General features: G+C 45.9%; 1 pseudogene; it reads left to right on the top strand.

The window, feature by feature from the left end:
* The window catches only part of LOC147218705 (uncharacterized), a 53,914-nt pseudogene extending 33,843 nt beyond the window's left edge, over nucleotides 1-20,071 (top strand).
* Nucleotides 20,072-24,768: the final 4,697 nt, after the last annotated feature.

Below are 24,768 nucleotides of genomic sequence, written 5' to 3'. Positions count from 1 at the left end.
GAGGCCTGATCAGCCCTGGATCCCAAGTCCACCCCCCATCCCCCATCCCACCTAACCCCCTGGCCCAGAGGAACAAGATGGAAGGGAAGAGCTGTAATCCAATATGAGGGACGGATCCAAGATGAAGGAGCAAGGCAGCCAAGAGTGGTCCTCAGGCCAAAGCCCTCCCAATCCACCAGGTATTGCCACCCCCGGTCCTGCCGATGGGAATCAACAATCTGTCAGATGGAGTATGCGGGGTGCCACCCAACGTCCTGGGCAGGCGGAGGCAAATCACAGAGGGACTGATTACGAATTCTACCTCAAATAGGTGATGAATCCGGGGGCAACTTCCATGAGGTGGACTTCAAGTGAATGTCACAAGAAGAGAACCAGACTCTTTGCCCAGGCAAAAAGACTGGAGCAGGAGTCTGCCTCTGGTCAGCAAAGTGCCAGTTTTGCTTGGATGTGTGCTGCAGCGTGGCCAGAGTGGCGGAGCAGACACACCTGCAGCGACGGATGTGGTGTTGGACCAAAGTGGCGGACGTGAGGCATCTGAGGGTAGCCTCAAGTTCTTGATTCATACGCTCTGTCTGACCATTGGACTGCGGGTGATAACCCGAGGGGAGGGAGACCCTGGCGTTGAGTGCAAGATTAAACTGCCTCCACACAAGGGAGGTGAACTAAGGTCCATGGTCGGATAAAAATTCTTGGGGGATGCCATGGTGGTGTAACGTGCTTGGCTAGCATTTGAGCTGTGTCGGCGAACTTTTTGCATGCACAGACCAGACACACGAGAAGGTAGTCCTTGATGCCCTTCTGCAAGGACGGCCACCAGAAGCTGCGGTTGATTAGGGCAATGGTTCTGCTGATACCTGGATGGGCAGACAACGTGGAAGCATTGGTCTAGTGCAGGGGTCAGCAACGCGGCTCCGAAGCTGCATGCAGCGCTTTCATCTTTACACTGCGGCTCCGAGTGGCTTGGGAAAATAAATTATAAATATTTAATTGAAGTGTATTTCATTTGTCTTAATTCCTTAATTTTACTTTTAGTTCTAAGTTGGAAGATTATTGTGATCTTGAAACACTAGATAAAATTATATTTATTATTTTTCGCCGCTCAAAATAACGTCACACTCGCGGAAGCCGGTATACTCGGCAGCCGGTAAAGTCCTGATTTGCAGATGCTGTGCGAAGAAGTTCTGTCAGGATCTCCTCTCGGCAGCCGAGAGGAGACACGGCTGGGATCAATTCGTAATCGTCGTCAGCTGCAGCAGCGGCCGCTAATCAAGAGCCCTATAAAGGACAGCGGCATGCTCTCCCTGGCGCTGGGGATTGCCCCCGCCCCCGCCCCGTCCTGCCCTGCCCTGCCTTCACCCTGCCCGGGGCCTGTCCTGGTGAGACCCAGCCCTGTGCAACTCTGTCCCGGGCCAGGGAATCACCCTACCTGCCTGTCTATCCAAATAAAGCGCTTCAACCCTGATTCCTACCTCAAGGTGTGGTTCCCTGCCCGAGTCCGCCCCTGTGTCCTGTGACAGAATACCCCGGCCACCATGGACTCGGGGAACCACACCCACCCAGGCCGGCTCCGTGGGGCGCCAGGAGGCGCCCATTGAGGTGGGGGGGTACTGTCAGGATATCCTCTCGGCAGCCGAGAGGAGACATGGCTGGGATCAATTCGTAATCGCCGTCAGCCGCAGCAGCAGCCGCTAATCAAGAGCCCTATTATAGGCAGAGGCATGCTCTGCCTGGCGCCAGGGGATGGTCCCTGACCACTGCAGATCCCTGCCACGACCGGACCCCTGCCCTGCCAAAACCGGACCCCTGCCCTGACCCTGTCTGAGATCTTGCCTTGACCCCGCCCGGGGCCCGTCCTGCGTTCACCCTGCCCGGGGCCCATCCTGGTGAGACCCAGCCCTGTGCGACTCTGTCCCAGGGCCAGGGAATCACCCTACCTGCCTGCCTATCCAAATAAAGCGATTCAACCCTGATTCCTACCTCAAGGTGTGGTTCCCTGCCCGAGTCCGCCCCCGTGACAAGTTCAGGAGCAGATGTCCCATAAACTAGGTAAAATAAATATCCATGAAGATATTTTGCAAATACTTATTTTTTATTGTTAACTGACACAGTGTTTTATTTTTTATTTTTCCCCGACTTATTTTTAAAATTCAGGTCAAGGCTCCGTTACACGCTCTGAAAGCCCAAAGCTCAAAATGAGTTCATTACATAAATAAAATTTAATTTTCCACAATACTTTGTGAATTTCAGAAGCAACACACTACACACTTGTTTATACAAAGTGTAAAGGTAATAAAGAGCAATATATACCTGGTATATATAAAGGTGGTACCTTTATTTTAGACGTCAAAAAGTAATTGCGGCTTCCAGAGTTTTCTTTTCTGAGGAAACCGGGTCCAAATGGCTCTTTGGGTGTTACGGGTTGCCGATCCCTGGCCTAGTGGATGAGACGAGAGCGGACTGAAGTAGGGACGTATGTCTGGCCGGGTTGACCAGTGCCAGGTTCTGGTTCCGTCAGAGCGCCTGGTTGACGATATCGTCAATGACCCGAGAGAGCCCCAACAGTGCAGTTGGGTGGCAGGCTCAAAGGTGGGGCCATGTCGGTGTCATCCGAGGACGGCTGATGGCAGGGCGCATCAGGCTTCGTGTTTTGGGCGCCTGGACAATAGGAGATGGAGAGGTTGAACAGGCAAAAGAAAACAGAGACCAACGAGATTGAGGAGAGTTAAAGACGTTTGGCTGATTGTAAATAAGCTACGTTTTTGTGATCAGTCCAGATTGGCACCAGATACTCAGTACCCCCCAACCAATGTTGCCACTCCTCCAAAGCAAGCTTGATGGCAAGAAGCTCCCCACATCATAATTCCTCTGGGGATAACCTGTGGGAGTTAAAGGCATAAGGGTGAAGCTTTCCATCAGAGTCCGAGCGTTGGGAAAGCACTGCACTTGCCCCTGTTTCAGAGGCGTGAACTTAGAGCACAAATTGCTTGTGGGGATTGGGATGGATGAGGCCGGGTGCCTAGGAGAACCTCCGCTTCAGGTCCAGTAAGGCTGGGTTGACTTCAGAAGTCGACGAGGAGGTGGTCTTGGAGGAGGTGAGGGTGGTCACTGGAGAAGCTGTTTAACTTTAATTCCGTAGGTAGAAATGAGCAAACCCTAGGAACCTCTAGAGTTGTTTACGTGTTTGTGGAATTGACCTGTCCTGGATTGCTTTCATTTTTGCTGGATCCGTATGAAGCTGTCCAGCCTCTTGGATGTAACTAAAAAAAGCAATTGATTGAACATGAAACTCATATTTCTTGGCCTTGACATAGAGGTGGTTCTCAAGCAGTCACTGCAAGACCATTCATACATTGTGACGGTGATCCGAGAGACTTTGAAAAGATGAGAATGTCATACAGATAGACAAAAACAAAAATGTTCAGAAAGTCATGGAGTATATTGTTAATTAGGGCTTGAAACACAGCTGGGGCATTGCAAATGCCAAAGGCCATGACCAGGTATTCAAAGTGGACCCAATGGGGGTCTCCAAGGCAGTCTTCCATTTGTCTCCCTGGCGGATGTGAACGAGATGGTAAGCGTTGCGGAGGTCGAGCTTGGAAAAATCGGTCGCACCCTGAGCAGGTTCAAAGGCTGATGACAGTAGGCGTAAGGGATACTTATTCTTGATGGTGATCTGATTTAGTCCTCTGTAGTTGATACAAGGCCGGAGTGAGCCGCCCTTACCCAGAAGGACCCTGCCACCAAGGGAGATGAGTTGTGGATAATACCTACAGTGAGTAATTCGTAGATGTATCTCTCCAGGGCCTCCCTTTTCGGACGGGAAATATAGAGCCGACTGGAAAGTAGCGGTGCCCCAGGGAGAAGATGTATTGTGCTATCTTAGTAGCAGTGAGGAGGAAAAGAGCACTTTATCTTTGCTAAAGGCTATGCTGAACTCATGATATTCTTCGGGGACAAGGGAGGCAGACTTGGCGGGTTGGCACTCTGTGGACAACAGGATGACCATTTAGATGACCATGATTAGACTCTGAGCTCAGACCAGTTAAGGTGTGGTTTGTGGTGCTGGAGCCAGTTTAAGCCAAGGACAATGGGTGAGTGCGATGTGGGGAAGATGTAGAGGGATATTTGTTCACGATGGTTTCCGGAAATGATCAACTCTAAGGGCATGGTTTTGTGGGTGATCCGAGGTAAGGGGCTACTGTTAAGGGCAGAAACGTGCAATGGTGTAGACAGAGGTGTAGTTTCAATCTTTGACTGCTGGGCCAGAGTGATCAATTAGATTCTACTTGCAACCGGAGTCAATGAGTGCATTGTCTCTGTTAAAAACAAGAGTAGCAGGGAGCATGAGTCAAGGAGAGGTACCTGTTCTGAGATGGCCTACCAGCCTTCCTGCATCTTCTGGCAACCCCTCTCTCCTTGTCTGAATGGGACAGGAGGCTACAAAATGACCAGAGTATCCGTAGTAGAGGCTCTGGTTGGATAGTATTCGCTGATGTTCTTCTTTAGACAGGTGGGTCCGACCGACCTGCATTCATTCTGGACCTGGAGTGGTGGGCCCATGTCTTGGATAGGGGGGGCAGCGTCCATTTTTGTGGCTCCTGCCACAGGACCAGACTTTGTTGTCCCAGTGTGTTCAGATTATCATTCAGGGAAAAACGTCACAATTATTCAAAATCATGAAAATTCACTTACGAGATATCCTGGGCCAGAATGAATGTCACCCCATGAGGATCGTTCGGCCTCTCTAGACACCTGCTGAGATGCATCCAATCGAATGTGTGGATGAAGAAGTTCTGGCCCTGATCCAAAGGGTCAGGCTCATTTTATACTTCTTGATCAAAAGGACTTATAAGGACTTCCTCCGACCCCCTGGTTTTACACTCTGTTGGAATGTGGGCACCTGGGGTGCAGGGCCTCATAAAACCGCGCTTTGATCAAAGCCGTGGGTCGGAAGAACTCCTGACAAGGATAATACAAACCCCCTCCAATCCCCTGGCTTCACATTCTCTTGGAATGTGAACACCTGGGGTATGGGGTTGTGAAAACTCGCACCCTGATCGAAGCCGCGGGTCCGCTTTGATCAATTACCCGCGGGGGGCGTCAGTGGAAAAGCACGGGGTAGTGCATTCCTTGACATCACATGATGAGGTCTTGCAGTTACATTTTAACAGTCTTTGCAATTGTTACTGAACTAATGATGTGAGGTAGGAGTTTTTAACAATTTTAGGTAGGGGATTTTGCAAGTCCCTCTCTTGACGTGAGTATCCTCACATCACACAAGGACCACAATCAAAATAAACAGTAAATACAATGAATGCATGTAAACATGGTGCATTATAATCATGACAGAATATTCTAACAGTAGCTGGGACAAGAATGGTTAGTCCCATGCATGACCTGTTGGCCTCTCACCCTCAGGTGATTTTCATGGTGATATCAGATATCACAAAAGATATCAGTCTATCTAGAGTTTCAGGCTCATCCAAGTGAGCTAACTTATTCTTCAAGGAGTCGTTGGGGTGTGAAAAAAGACGCTCTTCAGTGTGGGAGAGTTCCACCCAGACGCTACAGCAAATGTCTTAAACTCAACGGCAAAGTCGGAAACAGTTCGCTGACTCTTTGTGAGCATCCGGGGAGATTCTGGGATTGGTTGGCATGGTTGGGATCCTGGCTGAAGGTCAGCTTGAACTCCTGAAAGAAGTCTTTGAAGGTGCAACCAAAGCAGAATGGTTGCTGGAACCGGGCCTCAGCCCGTCTTAGGGCCTTGCCAGAAAGGAGGCCCAGGATAAAGGAAATCTTGGCATCGTCGGGGGGAAGCAATGTAGAGAACGATTAAAGTGCACTGTAGAATAAATCCCCTACAGTGGCCTACCTCTCCAGACAATTTCTCTGGCACCGGTGAGCTAACATCTCGGGAAGTGGTGAGGGCTTGGGAGACTGGCGGGGAGTGGGGGCCTCTGAAGGAGGAGATGGACTAGGGTGAAGGCTCAGGAGTAACTGAGTCAGCTGATCCAAGTGCTGGTTGTGTTCTCTTGTTGTAGGATGAGGGACCTCACAACAGTCAATAGAAAGGACAAGAGAACAGTGTTCAGCAAGGGCTCCCCATACCATCCGCTGGGTGAGAATGGCCAGATTGTTATGTTATGGTTAAGGTAGGTGTGCCCGACCCAAACGCAAGGACACTCAGGAGGCAGGACGTTTTAAGGGGTTTATTGACAAGGAAGGTGAATAGAGACCTGTGCTGGGGCAGGGTTGTCTCCTGGGGAATGTCACTGGGGTCAAAAGAACTAGGAGCAGGCCAGGGGTGACAGGAACCAGGCGCTGGAAAGCTGAGGTGTTGACCATCAACTGTGGAGCAACAGTGCAATTCCTGTTGGTACAATATTGTGGTTACTTCAAGTCATCAAGCAGTTACTTTTATCCATATTTGATTTATGACTGAAAAAGCATTATTCTTATGGGAGTGAACATTAATATGTGACATGCATGAAGATGAATGTTTTATTCTTCAGTCATGTAATTCAAAAAGGATTGTTTCATGGATAATGGACTTATCTATCTGCAGAGGGTATTTCATCGGTTACAAAACAGTTCTGCATATGTCAGAGGGTCATAAGGTAGTCTAGAGTGTGAAAAATAACTCATAAAATCATTCAGATATCATTTATTTTCTCAATCAGCTCTAGATACATTGCCTTAACATTAGACACTCTCTTACACCCAGAAGGGGAAAAAAAACCACAACTCAGCAATTGATAAAATCTTTCTATCCTTCAAAATGTATCTATAAATTATTTTTTTCTGGATTTTGGATAAACCTATTTCTACAGTAGGGAAAATATCAGAACAAAGGAAGTTAAGGTGGAGTGCTAATCTGGTAAATCTGGCTTACATCAATTGAACTGTGCAAAAATACAAACACAAAACAGCAACGTGATGTATGTGAGGCTATATTTGAAGGGCTGCCCTTGTAGATCTTTTTCTCCTGTCGACTTTTCCCTACAGGGGTCGTCACAGCAAATCAACCCTCTCCATTCAACACTATTCTCTGTGTCCTCCTTTCTCACACCAACTAACTTCACATCCTCTCTCAATACATCCACAAATCTTCTCTTTGGTCTTCCTCTAGACCTGCCTGGCAGCTCCAATTCCAGCATCTTTCTACCAATATATTAAATATCCCTCCTCTGTACACGACCAAACCATCTCAGTCTGTCTTCTTTAACCTTCTCTCCAAAACATCAAACATGTGCTGTCCCTCTGATGGACTCATTCCTGATCCCATCCATCCTCGTCACTTCCAAAGAGAACCTCAATATCTTCATCTCTGCGATATCCAGTTCCTGTCTTTTCATCGATGTCACTGTTTCTAAACCTAACTGCATTGGTGGTCTCACCACTGTCTTGTACACCTTTCTTTTCATTCTGGCTGATAGGCTTCTATCGCATGGTACCTCTGACAGTTTTCTCCACCCATTCCAACCTGCTTGGACCTATTGCTTCACCTCTTTCCACACTCACTAGAAATTCTACAACTTCTTGATCTCCACTCCCTGTAGCCTAACCGTTCCATGCTCTCATTAGTGTCTCACTACAATGTCATCTGCAAATATCATGGTCCATGGAGATTCTTGTCTAATTTCATCCTGTCCATCACCACTGCAAACAAGAAGGGACTCAGAGCTGATCCCTGATGAAGTCCCACCTCCACCTTGAACCCAACCATTGTCTCACAGCTAGTATACATGTCCTGCACCAGTGTAACATACTTCTCTGCCACTCCAGACTTCCTTATACAATACCAGAGCTCCTCTCTTGGCACCCTGTCAAATGCTTTTTCTAGGTCTACAAAACACAATGCAGCTCCCTCTGGCCTTCTCTGTAGTTCTCTTTTAGCATTCTCAAAGCAAATATTGCATCTGTAGTGTTCTTCCTTGGCATGAAGCCATATTGCTGCTCACAAATGCTGATCTCTGCTCTCAGTCTCGTTTCCACTACTCTTTCCCATAACTTCATTGTATGGCTCATCAACTTTATCCCTCTATAGTGACCACAATTCTGCATTTCCCCCTTATTCTTAAATATGGGCACCATTATAGTTCTTCTCCATTCCTCAGGCATCTTCTCACTCTCTAAGATCCTGTTGAATAATCTAGCCAGAAACTCTACCGCTGCCTCTCGCAGACAGTTCCATACCTTTACAGGTAGATCATCAGGACCAACTGCCTTTCCACTCCTTATCCTCTTTAATGCCTTCCTCACTTCACTTTTACTAATCTCTGCTACTTTGTGGTCCACAATAGTCACATGTTCTAACCTTCCTTTTCTATAATTTTCCTCATCCATCAGCTCTTCAAAGTACTCTTTCCATCTTCCCATAACTCTTCTAGCCTCTGGCAATACATATGCCCTCCTTCTGTGACCTGCTGTACATCCTGTCCACCTCTATCTCTTTGTTTTGCCAATAATCATAAATCATTCTCTCCCTCCTGACTGTCAAACTTCTCCTTCTCCTCAAACTCACACCCCACCTACGGGGCATAGCCACTAATGACATTGAGCATCACACCTTCAATTTCCAGTTTCAGACTCATAAGTCTATCTGACATTCTTTTCACCTCCAGAATGTTTCTCATAAATTCCTCCTTCAAGATAACTCTTACTTCATTTCTGTTCCTGTCAGTACCATGATAGTACAGCTTAAAACCCGCTGCTAAGCTTCTAAACGTTTTACCTTTCCACCTGGTCTCTTGGAAACAAAGTATATCCCCCTCCCTTTTCTACATTATGTCAACTCTTCTCAAGCTTTTCCTGTCATTGTCCCAATTTTCAAAGCCCCTAGTCTTGGTTCCAGACTCTAGCCTTTCCTCTTCTCTGCTTCCGAACACACCTTCCTCCTCTCCCATTCTTCCACTCGTGGCAGTCTAATTTCCTCTGGTACCCTGTAGATTATCTGCACTGATGGTAGTCTTTGTTCACCTGGGCCTCGACTGATCCGGTATGGGATTCTTAGGTTCAATTCATATATTTGGTTTTGGCACAAGTTTTACGCCAGATGACCTTTCTGTCGCAACCCCCTGCATTTATCTAGGCTTGGGAACAGCTCAGGGAGACACTGGCCCATGCCAGGCTACATTGAAGGGGTGCCCTTGTAGATGGAAAGACAAATTTTTATGGCAATCATTGTCTCTTTGCATGTGGTCATGTTTTACCATCTAAACTAAACATTACCAACTATCACTTCCTTGCCAAAGTGAACTTTTGAAAGATACAAAAATCCCTTCAACGTATTAGTATATATTCTTGAACACATGTATTGGTTGGAAATGTTAAAAAAAAGGAAAAAAAATAACACCTTTATCCCCTTTTCATATGTATAAATCCACAAGGATATTTAATCCATTTTCACTAAACCAGATAAACCACAGTGGCTTTTCAGGTGAATTTGCCCTGAAATGTGAGGAAAAATAGTCTTGCTCTCACATAACAGATTTTCTCCCCTCTTTGTGTCAGAGTAACCCTTCATGTCACTGCTTCATGATGGCTGCCCTATGATGAGCTGCCAGGTATAAAGCATTGTTAATCTCACTTAATCTCCCCAGAGTTTCATTCAGCTTCCACTTTCAAGGAATGAAACTATATGATTTGTGAATCACATGTACGAATCTCATTTTTCCGTCTTGTCCTTTGTCCACTTCTTCACAAAATAGATAAAGAAAAATCAGTGCATATCTTCGTTAGAAATACAAGCAGTTCAGTGCAATGGAAACATGTGTTCCTTATAAATCTTGACCTTGATCTTGACTCTTGAGCATTTTTTTTAGGTCTCGCTGAAAGCAATATAAAAATGGACTACAGGTAAAAGAGAATGGATATATTCCCATTTTAAGGAAAAACTATCTATTTTTTTATCATTGGGTATTAAAAGTGATGCGCCATAGCAATCTATAAACTATATGGCCAACAGGATTCGCTCTCCTATCCAAATAATCGGAATCCGGTGTTCAGATCACTTCCACGGTCACAGGTGTATAAAATCAAGCACCTAGGCATGCAGACTGTTTTTACAAACATTTATGAAAGAATGGGTTGCTCACAGGAGCACAGTGAATTCCAGCATGGAACCGTGGTAGGACACCACCTGTGCAAAAAGTTCTTCTTCTTGTCCTTTCGGCTTTTCCCTTCAGGGGTTGCGCAGGGAATCAACTTTCTCCATCTAACCCTATTCTCTGTATCCTCCTCTCTCACAGCAACTGCCTTTATATCCTCTCTCACTACGTCCATAAATCTTCTCCTTGGACCTCCTTCTTTGTTCACGACGGAACCATCTCAGTCTGGCTTCTCTGACCTTCTCGACAAAACATTGAACATGTGCTGTTCCTCTGATAGACTCATTCCTGATCCTATCCATCCTGGTCACTCCCAAAGAGAACCTTAGCGTTTTCATCTCTGTAACCTCTAGCTCTGCCTCCTTTCTTTTTGTCATTGTAACTGTTTCTAGGCCATAAAGCGTTGCTGTTTTCACCACTGTCTTGTACACCTTTCCTTTCATTATGGCCAATAGTCTTCTGTTACATAGTACCCCTGACACTTCCAAAACAGCTTGAACTTGTCTCTTCACCTCTTTTCCACACTCTCCGTTGCTCTGAACTGTTGACCCCAAGTGCCTGTAATTCTCTAATTTCTTGATCTCCACTCCCTGTAGCCTCACTGTTCCACCCGAGTTCCTCTCATTCACACACATATATTCTTTCATTCCTCTCCTTTCCAGAGCATACCTCCACCTCTCTAGATTTTCCTCTACCTGTTGTCTGCTCTCACTACAGATCACAATGTCACCCGCAAAGATAATGGTCCATGGGGATTCCTGTCGAACCTCATCTGTCAGCCTGTCCATCACCATTGCGAACAAGAAGGGGCTCAGAGCTGATCCCTGATGGAGTCCCACCTCCACCTTGAACTTCTCTGTTACCCCTACAGCACACCGTACTAGTGTCTCACAGCTAGCATACATATGCTGCACCAGTGTAACATACTTCTCTGCCACTCCAGATTTCCTCATACAATACCAGAGCTCCTCTCTTAGCACCCTGTCATATGCTTTTTCTAGGTCTACAAAAACGCAATGCAACTCCCTCTGGCCTTCTCTGTACTTTTCTATTAGCATTCTCAACGCAAATATTGCATCTGTAGTACTCTTCCTTGGCATGAAGCCATACTGCTGTTCACAAATGCTGACTTCTGCTCTCAGTCTAGTTTCCACTACTCTTTCCCATACCTTCATTGTATGGCTCATCAACTCAACCCCTCTATAGTTGCCACAATTCTGCACATCCCCTTTATTCTTAAAAATAGGCACCATCACACTTTGTCTCCATTCTTCAGGCATCTTCTCACTCTAAGATCCTGTTGAATAATCTAGTCAGAAAATCTACCGCTGCCTCTCCTAGACACTTCCACACCTCCACAGGTATATCATCAGGACCAACTGCTTTTCCACTCTTCATCCTCTTCAATGCCTTCCTCACTTCACTTTTACTAATTTGTGCTACTTTGTGGTCTACAATAGTCCCCTCTTCTACCCTTGCCTCTCTTTCATTTTCCACATTCATCAGCTCTTCAAAGTACTCTTTCCATCGTCCCATCACTCTTCTAGCATCAGTCAATACATTTCCCTCTCCTTAATCACCGTTGACCTGTTGTACATCCTTTCCATCATTATCTCTCTGTTTCGCCAACCTGTATAGATCATTCTCAACCTCCTTACTATCTTACCGAGCATACAAGTCATCGTACGCCCTTTGTTTTGCCTTTGCTATCTCTATCTTTACCTTTTGCCGCATCTCCCTGAACTCCTGTCTGTTCTCTTCAGTCCACTCAGTGTCCCACTTCTTCTTTGGTGACCGCTTTCTCTGTATACACTCCTGCACTTCCTCATTCCAACACCAAGTCTCCTCACCTACTTTCCTTCCAGATGACACACCAAGTACTCTTCTACCTGTCTCCCTGATAACACTAGCTGTTGTTGTCCAATCATCTGGAAGCTCTCCCTGACCACCCAGACCCTTTCTCAACTCCTCCCTGAAAACCAGGCGACACTCTTCCCTTTTCAGCTTCCACCACTTTGTCCTCTGCTCTGCCTTTGTCCTCTCCATCTTCCTTGTCACCAGAGTCATCCTACAAACCACCATCCTATACTGTCTGGCTACACTCTCACCTACAACGACTTTGCAGTCACTGATCGCTTTCAGGTTACCTCGTCTATACAAGATGTCGTCTACCTGCGTGCTCCTACCGCTGCTCTTATAAGTTACCCTATGTTCCTGTTTTTTTCTGGAAAAAAGTGTTCACTACAGCCATTTCCATCCTTTTTGCAAAATCTACAACCATCTGTCCCTCTGCATTCCTATCCTGGATACCAAATCTGCCCATCACTTCTTCATCCCCTCTATTGCCTTCACCAACATGTCCATTGAGGTCTGCACCAATTATCACTCTCTCATTTCTAAGAATATTCTGCATCACTTCATCTAACTCATTCCAGAACTTCTCCTTCTCTTCAGATTCACATCCCACCTGCGGGGCATAGCCACTAACAACATTGAGCATCACACTTTCAATTTCCAGTTTCAGACTCATAAGTCTATCTGACATTCTTTTCACCTCTAGGACGTTCCTAACAAACTCCTCCTTCAAGATAACTCCTACTCCATTTCTCTTTCAGTCAGTACCATGATAGTACAACTTAAAGCCTGCTCCTAAGATTCTAGCCTTACTACCTTTCCACCTGGTCTCCTGGACACACAGTATATCCACCTTCTCTGCATCATGTCGACCAACTCTCTACCTTTTCCTGTCATAGTCCTGATATTCAAAGTTCCTACTCTCAGTCCCAGGCTCTTTCCTTTCCTCCTCTCTCTCTGTTTCCGAACACGCACTCCTCCTCTTCTTCTTGTTCTTGTTCTTCGACCCACAGTAGCCCAATTTCCATTAGTACCCCGTAGGTTATCAGTACCAATGGCGGTCGTTGTTAACCCGGTCCGCGACCGATCCGGTATGGTGTAGTTTTGGTTGACTCGCATGTTTGGTTTTGGTTTTGCCCTTCCTGACGCAACCCTCTGCATTTATCCGGGCTTAGGACCGGCAAAGGGAGGCACTGCTCCGTGCCCCCCAAAGGCAGGCTTGGAGAGACACGGGCCAGTGCCGCCCTGAGGCTGCATTTTATGGCACACAGTCTGTCGAGCTTTATTTGTGGGCAAGAGGCACTGGGACTTTTCTACAGGACTTGAAAGATATAATAATATGTGGTTTGGCAGAATTTGAAGTTTTCTGTCAAACAGCTTTTTAATGTATTTTTTTGAAACCTTGATAAGACAGCTTGATGAAGAACAGGTATATTGTGGGGTTTCAGCGATTAAATAATGGCACACGCATAAAGGAGTTTGATCCTTTAATTTGAAACACAGACAAACAATCACTTGAATTTGAACATCTGGGATCACCCATATATACCTGGCTTAACCACACCCCACGACCCTTAGTCCAGTGGGTGAGAGGCCACACCATTTCATGTCTGCCACAATATTAAATTAGAACTGAAGTTATAGCCAGCAAAAAGACATAACCAAACATGGTATTCAGTATTTCTTCTTTCTCTGTGTTGTTCTCAGTGTGTAATATTTAGAGAAATAGGTATAATGCAGTGGCGGGCCGTGCATCTTACACCTAGGCCTTCAGTAGTGGTCCGAATCAACCCCCCCCAACCCCCGCCTGAGTGCTGCAGCTTTTTGGTTAATGAGGAGCCGCTTTATTGTCAGGATCTCCTCTCGGCAGCCGAGAGGAGACACGGCTGGGTTCAATTAAGAATCAGCGCCAGCTGCAGCAGCGGACAGCTGCCGCTAATCAACATCTCCATAAAGAGCAGCGGCAAGCACTGGCTGGTGCCAGAGAATTGCAACTGTATCGTGATTCTGTATTGAGATCCTGCTTCCTGTAACTCTGCCTGGGACCCCTCCTGTAACCCTTCCCAAGACACCCTGCCTGCCTGCCTGCCTGAGACACCCTGTCTACCTAAATAAGAGTTCCTACCCTGATTTCAGCGTTGGTGGTGTGGTTCTTTGCCTGAGTCCGCCCCCGGCCCGTGACAGAATTCCTTGGCCAGCATGGACTCGGGAAACCACACCCACCCAGGCCAACTCCATGAGGCGCCCATTGAGGGGGGGGGGGGGTACTGTCAGGGTCTCACACCTGGGTCCAATTTGTAATCAGCGCCAGCTGCCGCCAATTACCCGGACCCATAAAGAGCAGCGGCATGCTCTGCTCGGGGCCAGGGAATTCGCGAGGGATCGAGAAGGCTCAAAGGAGCGACTGGAGGTCCCAGGGGTGAAGGATTGTGGGGCCCTTTCTGAGACCCTGTCCTGGTGAGACCCTGCCCTTCCTGCAACCCTGCCTGGGGCCCTGCCTGCAACTCTGCCTGAGACACCCTGCCTACCTAAATAAAAGACCTCCAACCCTGATTTCAGTCTTGGTGGTGTGGTTCTGAGTCCGTCCCCAGCGGCCCGTGTCCACTCAAAAGAGGAGGGTTCTGAGCCCATCCTGTCTCCATACCACCTGGCCTGCTTGGTCTGGGATGTGGAAACTGCAGTCCAACAGGCTCAACAGAACCAGGTATTTCCGGAGGCCAATCCCCCGGGGACGACGTTCGTCCCGGAGACAGCCCGGGCCGACGTCCTCTGCTGGGCCCACTCCAGCCAGCTATCATGCCACCCAGGGAGGTACAGAACTCTGAGGGTGGCGCGGCGGAGATTCTGGTGGCCCTCCATGTCCCGCGACTGGCGCCGATACGTTTCAGCCTGCTCAGAATAAGTCCTCCACTCAACCTACCTCAGGGTGGCTACTGCCCCTCCCGATTCCCTGGCGACCTTGGTCCCATATTGCCTTAGATTTCGTTACCGGTTTACCCCCCTCTAAGGGGCACACAGTTATCCTGTCCATCATTGATCCTTTTTCTAAATTTGCGCACTTTATTCCACTTCCCAAACTCCCCTCCGCACTAGACACGGCTAAATTATTAGTTTCTCACCTTTTCTGCGCTCATGGCATCCCCGTAGACATAGTTTCCGATAGAGGTCCCAAGTTCACATCCAGCGTTTGGAAGGCCTTTTGTTTAGCAATTGGGGCCAAGGTCAGCCTGTCGCCCGGGTTCCACCCCCAAAGTAACGGCCAGACGGAGCGGCTGAACCAGGAGATGGAGGCGGCCCTCCGCTGCGTCACCTCTAGAAACCCCACCTCCTGGAGTGATCACCTTCCCTGGCTGGAATACGCGCACAACACCCTCCCCAGCGCCGCTACCCAGCTCTCACCTTTCAATTGTGCATACGGCTACCAGCCTCTCTTGTTTCCCGAACACGAACGAGAGATCGCGGTTCCCTCTGTCGGCGTCCATCTCCGCCGGTGCACTCGGACCTGGCGCCAGGCACGCGCCGCTCTCCTCCGTGCTTCCCGGCGAACTCAGACACAGGCAAACCGCCGCCAATCCAAGGCGCCGATCTACGCCCCCGGGAACAAAGTCTGGCTCTCCACCCGGGACCTTCCTCTGAAGGCATCCCCCAAGAAACTCTCTCCGCGATTCATTGGCCCGTTCGAGATCACTGCTATTATCAATCCATCCGCTAGCCGTCTCCGACTCCTACCTTCACTAAAGATCCACCCCACGTTTCATATTTCCCAGGTCAAACCGGTCCGCAAAGATCCGCTGGCCCCTCCCGTTCCCACTCCCCCTCCTCCCCGCGTTCTAGATGGTAATCCCATTTACATCGTCTCCAGCCTCCTGGATGTTCGCCGCTGGGGTAGGGGGCTGCAATATCTGGTGGACTGGGAGGGCTATGGTCCGGAGGAGAGATCCTGGGTTCCGGCTTGGCAGATTCTGGACCCCTCGTTGATCCGGCAGTTCCACCGCGACCATCCAGGCCGGCTCCAGGCGCCCGTCGAGGGGGGGGGGCTACTGTCAGGATCTCCTCTCGGCAGCTGAGAGGAGACACGGTTGGATTCAATTAAGAATCAGCGCCAGCTGCAGCAGCGGCCAGCTGCCGCTAATCAACATCTCCATAAAGAGCAGCGGCGCGCACTGCTCTGGCGCCAGAGAATTGCAACTGTATCGTGATTCTGTATTGAGAGCTTGCCTGTGATCCTGCCTGCGAGACCCTGTCTTGTGGCCCCTCCTGTAACTCTGCCTGGGACCCTTCCTGAGACACCCTGCCTGCCTGCCTGCCTGAGACACCTTGTCTACCTAAATAAAAGAGTTCCTACCCTGATTTCAGCCTTGGTGGTGTGGTTCCCTGCCCGAGTCCGCCCCCGGCCCGTGACACTTACATAGACCGGCGACGTGTAGACCCCCCACAATAATTATTTTATGGCTATAAAAAATATCTTATTATGCAGAAATGCAGTACAAAGAGAGGTGCATTGCAGATAGATAACTCGCGTAGTGTTAAATTTGGCCCGTGGGAGCGCATCACGTGACGACAAAGGGATGGCCAACTCTGGGCATCCCTTCTCTTCCTCTGTCACCCCCGCGTGCAATCGATCACGCACCCCGTGGCTTTTTCCGGGGCGCGGCCCGGCACCCCAAGTGCCCAAATTCCAAGCGTGTGTAAAATAAGTCCTTATAAGGAAATAAAACAGACCGTTGAGGCGATGGTATAAAATGACCGTGCCTCCTTGGCTCGGGGCCAGAACCTCCTCACCTGCACATCCGCCGGACGCGTCTCAGCAGGTGTGCAGAGGGTGAACCATCCTCTCGGGTGACATTCATTGTAGCCTGGGATATCTCTGGGAGATATGTCCTAAGAGTATTTCCTGACTTTGAATAAACCATTCATGCTTGATCAGTGTCTGACCATTGTGACGTTTTTCCCTGAATGATACCTGAACACACCGGGACAACAAAGTCCGGTCCCGTGGCGGGAGCCACAAAACCGGACAGTAGCCACAATAAATGCTTTTATACCAAACAGCTGCGACACATAAAAAACACCAATAATTACCTCATAAACTTTCAGTATTATTAAGGAAAATAGCAGCATTTTACGCACCAAAATCTGATCATTTGTAGACAAAATCTATCCTCCTTCCTTTCCTCAAATAGAGTTCTATTATTCTGTGGTACAGATTACCCGTGTGCTTCATCTACAAGCACTCTACAAGCAATACAATATGCAGTGTACCTCGGAGCCTGTGAGCCAGGGGTACCGGTCGTAGTTCGTGGCTTGAAAATGTCAGACAAATCCTTTTCCTGGTTGTATAAGGTTCGCTAGCTTAGGAGTTGCCCTACCGTTCTTTACTACGTCCAGCCTTTCTTCAAAACTCCATCTAGAAAATGGCTTTAACAATATATTAGCAACTAAGTCTGTTTCTTCTCCTCCTGCAGCCATTGTGGGTTGACAAAACCGATATTAAACAAACACAACTATATTTCTGTGTTCAGCTAGTAAGCTTCTCCTCGCAAATACACTTGTCCACTCTCTGACTATTCAATCAGTGGGTGTGCATACGCTGACGTTGCTGAAGCCTGCATGAAGGCTTTGAGGTCCCCAACTCAAAAACTGATTGGTTGAAGCAACGTCATCAACACTTATTTTTTGCGAAAAGGGCTTGCAGAACCGATTGTGCAGGCCCCCCCCCAGGCAGATTTCTTTGACTTTGACCCTACCTGCCAACAGCTGATGGCTAAAATGTGAATAGTTAAACGCTTCAATATGAAAATACATGTTTGGAAGCGGCACAGCCAGGGGAAAAGCTATGACAGGAAGTGAACAGACTATTTGGAATTATTTAATAAGTATTCATGGACAAAATTTTATTAACATCTGTGATTCAGATAATTTTTAGGCAGCAGAGAAGGCATTGCAGGCCCCGACGGCCCACCACTGGTATAATGTTCCTATACTCTCACATATGCGGAGCTTTTTCAACTTTTATAATATGTAACTATGATTGACGTCCTTGTGACTGGATGACAGCTGAGGTGGAGGCTGTGTATTCGTATGTGTGTGTGTGTGTGTGTGTGTGTGTGTGTGTGTGTATTCTGGGTTATACTTTAAGCGAGTACCAGGAGATGTCCTAGTGGCTATAACTCAGGGCAAACACACAGGCAGACACAGGCAGACATTTGTGAGATGTGGATGGAAGTTCTGCACAGCTAGGTAAAAACATTTGCATAGACAATGCAACAATATGCATAAATTAGATCTTCTCACTGGACAACACATTCTATGTCATTGTGGACACATACAAGCTGTGTTTATTTTTAAGGTGTAATCTAATTTTAGGTGTAATTTAACAGAAGAATTACAGGTTGTCTTTTGCGTATTGTGTGTGATAATTAGTTTTTTCAAAAGGTCCACTTGGATTTTTGTTCTTACATATGGAATATTTGCCTCTTAGTCATTATCTTGCTGAAGTGAAAAGAAAAAAAGTTTGAACAATAACTCTTAAGCTCCGAACGGGCAGGAGAAGTCAAACATTATAAATAGGGTGCTTTGTTTCAACAGTCAGGATCAACCTGAGCAAATATTTCACAATTACTGGCTTTATGGATGTGCTCTCTGGTTATCCAAGAAATTTAGTGTCTTTTCTGATGCTTATTCTCGTGGTGTTGTCATGGTGCAGGGATATCATGTCAATGTAACGGATGCAAAGCACCCGTGTTGTGGGGGAAGCAAATAGAGGTCCTAGCCCCTTGCCCCGACTCAATTTGCCCCTTAATTACCCTGCAACCAATTAACAAGTGGCATGAGTAGGGCCCCAGTGTCTAGTATGATCACGATGGCAACTTTGGTGTAGTTTTTACCAGTGAGGTGGTGTATCCTGCCTTGTGTACCTCCCCCTCATGCAACTCTACTGTGGTAAGTGAGGTGCCCCATCCCCATCATGAGTAGATACCTCAAGATGAACTCTTAGATAGGTTCATAACACACCCGAGATGTAGCTCACTTTGTAAAACAATATATTGATTGTTTATTTAGTTCCCCTTTTGTAAAAGTAGATTAAAGAAGTAGTTTTCAATATTTAGTATCTCTCACTACAACTTTAATATTCGACCCCAGAGTTGGGGCTAAAAGGGGTAAACAGAAAACAAAGAAAAAAAGTCACTCTACTTCAATAGAAAATACAGTTATATCACTGTCAGTGACTCTTAAAATATAAAAATCGAAAGTATCTCAGCCTTTTCAAAATAAAATGAAACAATATTGTCACTCCTCTCATAGCACCTCCATGAGGACCTAATGATAAAGAAATGTCACTAGTTGGCAGGGGTAGGCTCTGTCCTCAGGAGGATCGCCAGGCGATGACCAACGTGTGCCCCTCTGCACCGTGCTGTCTTCCTGCCTACGAGTCACCGTCCTCACGCACACAGCTCCCCTCTTCCCCCGGCAAAGCAGCTCGACAGCAGGAAAACACTACACTTGAATCCCCGGCCATTTCTTTTCTGTCACATTCCCCCCTTGTGAAACCCTGCCACACCAGTGACCCTTCTGCCTATGCCATGTATCTGTCACAAGAGGGCAACCAATGGAGACAGTTATTATGTAGTTCTTACAAAAGCACAGTTAGTACATGAAAAATTCACACAAAAAAAAACCAAACATCATCTCCGTCAGTATACCTCATGTACTTCTCTTTGGTTGTCTCTGACCCTTGCCCTCATCTGTGTCTACTTCTGACTCATCAACATGCCCCGCCTTAACCTGAACTTCCCCTGGCCTGTGTCTACCTCTGGTGCAACCCTCACTATTCCCTGTCCTTGCTCCCTCTCCCGAGCCTCTTGTACACCTATGTTGAGTGTTGTGAGTGAGCTTTGACCACATCATGAGAGTCTGTGTCACAGGTAGCCTCAATGTCTGCATGTTTCTGTACCCCGTGCTGTTTCCCTGTTGTCTGAAATGTGCAGTGTTTTAGCTGCTCTCTATGCACTACTTTCTTGTGCCCCTAGGTCTCCTCCTCCCAGCACATCCAGGGGAACCCGTGCATCCCTTTGAAAAAGCAAGTAGAAAGGCGAGTAACCTGTTGATGAATGGACCTGGCTATTGTATGCCAACACAAGCTCTGGCAGATGCTCATTACAGCTTTGAGTCACACTACACTTGATTCACATCCCATTACTCTCTCCGTCACATCAAGTTGGGTATCTCTTTCAATTAGAACAGAGGTTTTTAAAGAATGACACAAGCCTCCCCAGGGGACCCCAGGCAGTGTCAGGGGAGACTGATTGCATGTTAGTGATATAATATTACATCTCTTTTCAAAGGGACACAATGTAGATCAGCCTAAATGGAGGTGGCTTGAAAGGTGGCTCTTAGAGATGGAGGTGGCTCTTCAGTCAGTAGTTTTGGAGTACTTTGCAATTTTGATACCTTTGACTCTTCTGAGACTTCTTTTTTTATAACACTTTCTGTTTTTTCTCCCACTTTTTGAATAAACACAGGCGCCTAGCTGGCTTACTACTGGTTTCAGCTGTATTCTTGTTTCATAATTTATTTTGTCTTGGCCTGACACAGTTTTTTCACTCATCATAAAAACATTATTCAAGTTTTCAACCTGGATCTCCTATTTCCTTGTGTTCTTCAGTCGAAATGATTTATAGAAAACATACTCATTGGAACCACCCCATCTGAAGAGATAAGGCGATTGTGGTTTTAGTACAAACCAGCTAAAACACAATCCTTGGAGACATTATTCATTGTCTTCTTTTCTACCTCTGACAGGGTAAAATTATTATCTGCATGACAACAACTTGGAAAGAATGCCCAAGTATGGAAGTATTTAACAAAAAATCAGCAACATATAAAAACAAGCCTGTTTTCTTTGAGTCTTTTTTGTTTTTATTTATTTTGTATTTGTATTATGTCTCTGAAACTTGAATTGAGGAATTGGATAATTCATTTAATGGTCTTGTGATAAATGAATTAAGATGCTCACTCACTCACTCACTCACTCACTCACTCACTCACTCACTCACTCACTCACTCACTCACTCACTCACTCACTCACTCACTCACTCACTCACTCACTCACTCACTCACTCACATAAATCATTTGCTGAACTGACTGATTAGAAATAAGATTGTACAGGCCGTCTTTGCATGCTGCCTAAAGCTTAGCACTAGTTACACATTACAGGAAGGATAATTTGTATTCTGATTTTTCCATTTTGATGCTTGTCAGTGTCAAGTGTGAAGTACTGTGAGTATGACATACTTGAGTAAGCCGCACATAGGATCACCAACTAAGTATCAATCATCCTAATCTTAACTGATGCTCTTCAATGGGCACTGAAATGGATGCAGATAAAATGATATTGGAAAATATTGCGAGTCCAATTCCTGGTTTAAACATCCATAGACGTTTTCATTCAGTCCCCAGTGAGTGTATATCTGTTCCTCGTGGTACAAAATGTGTTGACATTACCACAATTTTACATTCAACTGCATCAACATCTTGAAGAAAAGTGAAAAGATTATGTTTATAATGTTTTTTTCTTCTTATGGCATAAAATCATAGTCTTCCTCTCCGTGATGGGAAGAAGAATGATCACGTACTTGACAGAGAACAACTATATTCATACCGGGTGCCAGAAAGCCAGGATTCAAGGATTACCTGCCTATCCTGATCCCATGATTTGGGAACAGATCCAGACCACTTATAAGAGGAAGAAAAATCTGCACATCATAAGGCTGGACCTTGTCAATACCTATGGGTCAGTACCACATCAGCTCATAGCTTACATCTTGGAATTTTTCTACATTCCAGCCAACATCAGGGCCAGGATCATGAACTACCTCTGGAAAAATGCACAAGTTGCCATTAAGGTCACCTCTGGATGGCAACAACCAAAGGCTGGGGTCACAATGGGATGCTCCATTTCCTTCATCCTCTTTGTGGATCTTTTGAGGTCATCCTGATCGGGGCAAGGCAGGTAGTAGGTGAGGTCCGGCTGCAGGCTAGAGAATCCCACCCCTAAGGAGCTATATGGATTACATCTGTCTGTTACAAACTGCCCATGCACATCCAGGCTGTTTAAGAGAGTGGATGAACTGGTAACATGGGCCAGGATGAAGCTCAAGCTGCACGAGTCAAGGAGCTCAAATTAAACAAATGCCCTGCTATTTAATAAAAATCTTTTCTGCTACACTTTTTAGTTTCCTTCATTTTTGTTTTCTACAGAGACATTTTTACAAGGCAACAAACATGTTAAAATGAAAGAACATCTAGTTTGATGAGATTGAATAATCTCTTTCTATTTCAAATCTTTCTATTACACCAAAAAAACAAGTAATTGTCAAGCATCCATGTCAGACACTTTGTCTGAAGGATATTTGGTTGCTGCTTCTCATGTAATTCATCATCTTCTTTATTTCCAAAATGGAGGATTACATAGCTGAACTGAAAGAATTTTCTAAACTGGACTTTCAGTCGAAGCAGGAGATAATAAGTAAGGGAACACCGACGCCGGCACTAACGGATTTGCTTCAGACTAGGAGACGGAAGACTCGGTCCTTTCAAATGGAGTGGTACACTCAAAAAGGCTGGCTGTGTGGATGTCCAGTAGGAAGTTTTCTGCTTTTCCTGCATTCTTTTCTCAACTTCTGACAATCAAACATGAGCGGTTGGCCACTCACATTCAAAGTCAAATCGCGCTTAAAACATTCTGGATGTCCAGGATAGATTTGGCTTAGAATGAACAGCAAAGACTCAACATCAGCATCCACAATGCTAAGGTAAAGGAAAACCGCTCAGCGGGCATGGACTTCATTTATAAGTAAAGGCAGAAGATAATAACGTTTTTTTATGTGCTTTTTTCTATGCTACAGTTTGTATATGTAAAGAATGCTGATATAATATTTTAAACAAAACACGTTAACTGCTGTCAATAAAATGGTGAATAAGCTACTCAGTAGGGTTCATATGTTTGTAAATCTGACTAATGATGTCAGTGCTTCACCAGCCATGAACCTCACTGCACGTCACTGATCTGCGGTATGTCAGGTAAGCAATGATAAAATTTGCATTGATGAAATGGTCAAATATAAAGCGGCACTTCGAACAAAACCATGCAGCACCAGAGATCGCATTAAAAGTAAGACATATTTAGTTTATTGTATGTTGAAAATACGATATGGCTCTTAATGAAATATATTTCGACATATCTGGATTTTATGGCTCTCCCAGTCAAAAAGGTTCCTGATCCCTGCCTTACAGTATTCAAAGATAACTGATCATTTATTTTATTCATTTATTACACACTTTTTTAGTACAGCTTATAACACCTTCATTATGCTTTCCCAATATGAGGACCATGTAGATGTTTTAACACATAATATATATGTAATATATATATTCAATACTTGTAGGTCAAGCCCCCCCCGCTGACACCAATTTCCCTAAACAGTTAACCCATGGGAACTCTGTTAGTCACAAAACACCTCTGTGCCTGACCCCTCTAACCCACATTCATCAGCTACAGTGTTAAAGCGACAAATCCCTCCTTAACATGACTCACTTCAGCTTTAGTATTCTGAATAATTTTGGATTGAATACATACGTCCCCTAATTAAACCTGATAGTAGGGGATATAGATTTGATTAGATATGCAATGATAGATACCTAGTCAGGGAGAAAATTAGGAGAAGAATACAGAATATCTGCATGCCCTGAATAGCCTTCTGTGAGAGAGATTTAATGAGTAAAGCAAGCTAAAATTGATGGAACAACCCACGTTTTTACACCTGGCTCTTGTGCTCCCCCAAATGCCCCAGCCTGTGCATACAAAGACATAAGACGGATTACAGAGAAACAGAGAACTAGCCCTTAAAACTATGAATCACATTGATCCAATTCAGCTTATGGTGACTATCTAGTTTGTTTATTTTCTTCATAAACTGTAATTATGGGGACAGCTGAATAAGAGGTCTGTATCTGTTTTGATCCCCACTGACAGTGTCTATGTTGAGTTATTTGAGCTCATCTCCCAGGATACACGGCAATAGGCTGTAACATTAGCTGTCTCCTGCATACAGCTCATTGGGATGCAAGGGCAGTGCTGGCAGAGTAAACTGCGCCTTGGCAGGGATGCTGAGCAGTGGTTGTGCTGCTGCTGCAGCGACATGACAGCTAAAGTCTTCACAGCTATAAATCCCCCCACTCTCTTCAGGCCATACAACTACACCTGTGTATTAGGACTGAAAGACTGCTAAACTCAATTTGACCCATCAAACCATGTCAGTGGCCAGCGTTGGTCTAGTGTGTGACATTTCTGCTGTTTCATTAACACTGGTTATTTGTATTTTTTCTTTTTTCCTCCAATGTGTTAAATGGGAGTTGGGAGTCAACCATTCAAAACAGAATGTGAAAGCAATCTCTTTTCCCTTCTCCCACCAAACAGTGGTTGCTTGAGCCAATCCACTCACCTTTCCTGGCAATGTCTCTCACTGTTGCAGTTTTTAAGCGTGTGACATTTTGATAACTTGTAAAGAATTTAATGTTTTTTTTCTCTCATAGATTGTTTCAAAAGAATAAAAAAACAACATTAAATTTAGTCTCTGATTTTATGTCACCTGTTGGCACCAGCTAGGGCCAAGTGTGAGGGCAAGAGGTTCACAGCATCATTCAGCTGCTACAGTATATCACTTCTTCACCCTGCTCATCAGTTCAGTGTGACTTGCAATTTACTCAGCTACCACTATCTATCTGCCATCTTCACATCTCATA

This window comes from Fistularia commersonii, chromosome 26 (assembly GCF_037954325.1).
Source record: "Fistularia commersonii isolate RoL2024-O1a breed Wild chromosome 26, RoL_Fcom_v1.0, whole genome shotgun sequence".
NCBI classification, from domain to species: domain Eukaryota; kingdom Metazoa; phylum Chordata; class Actinopteri; order Syngnathiformes; family Fistulariidae; genus Fistularia; species Fistularia commersonii.
This window is presented reverse-complemented; position numbering and strand designations above follow the sequence as displayed.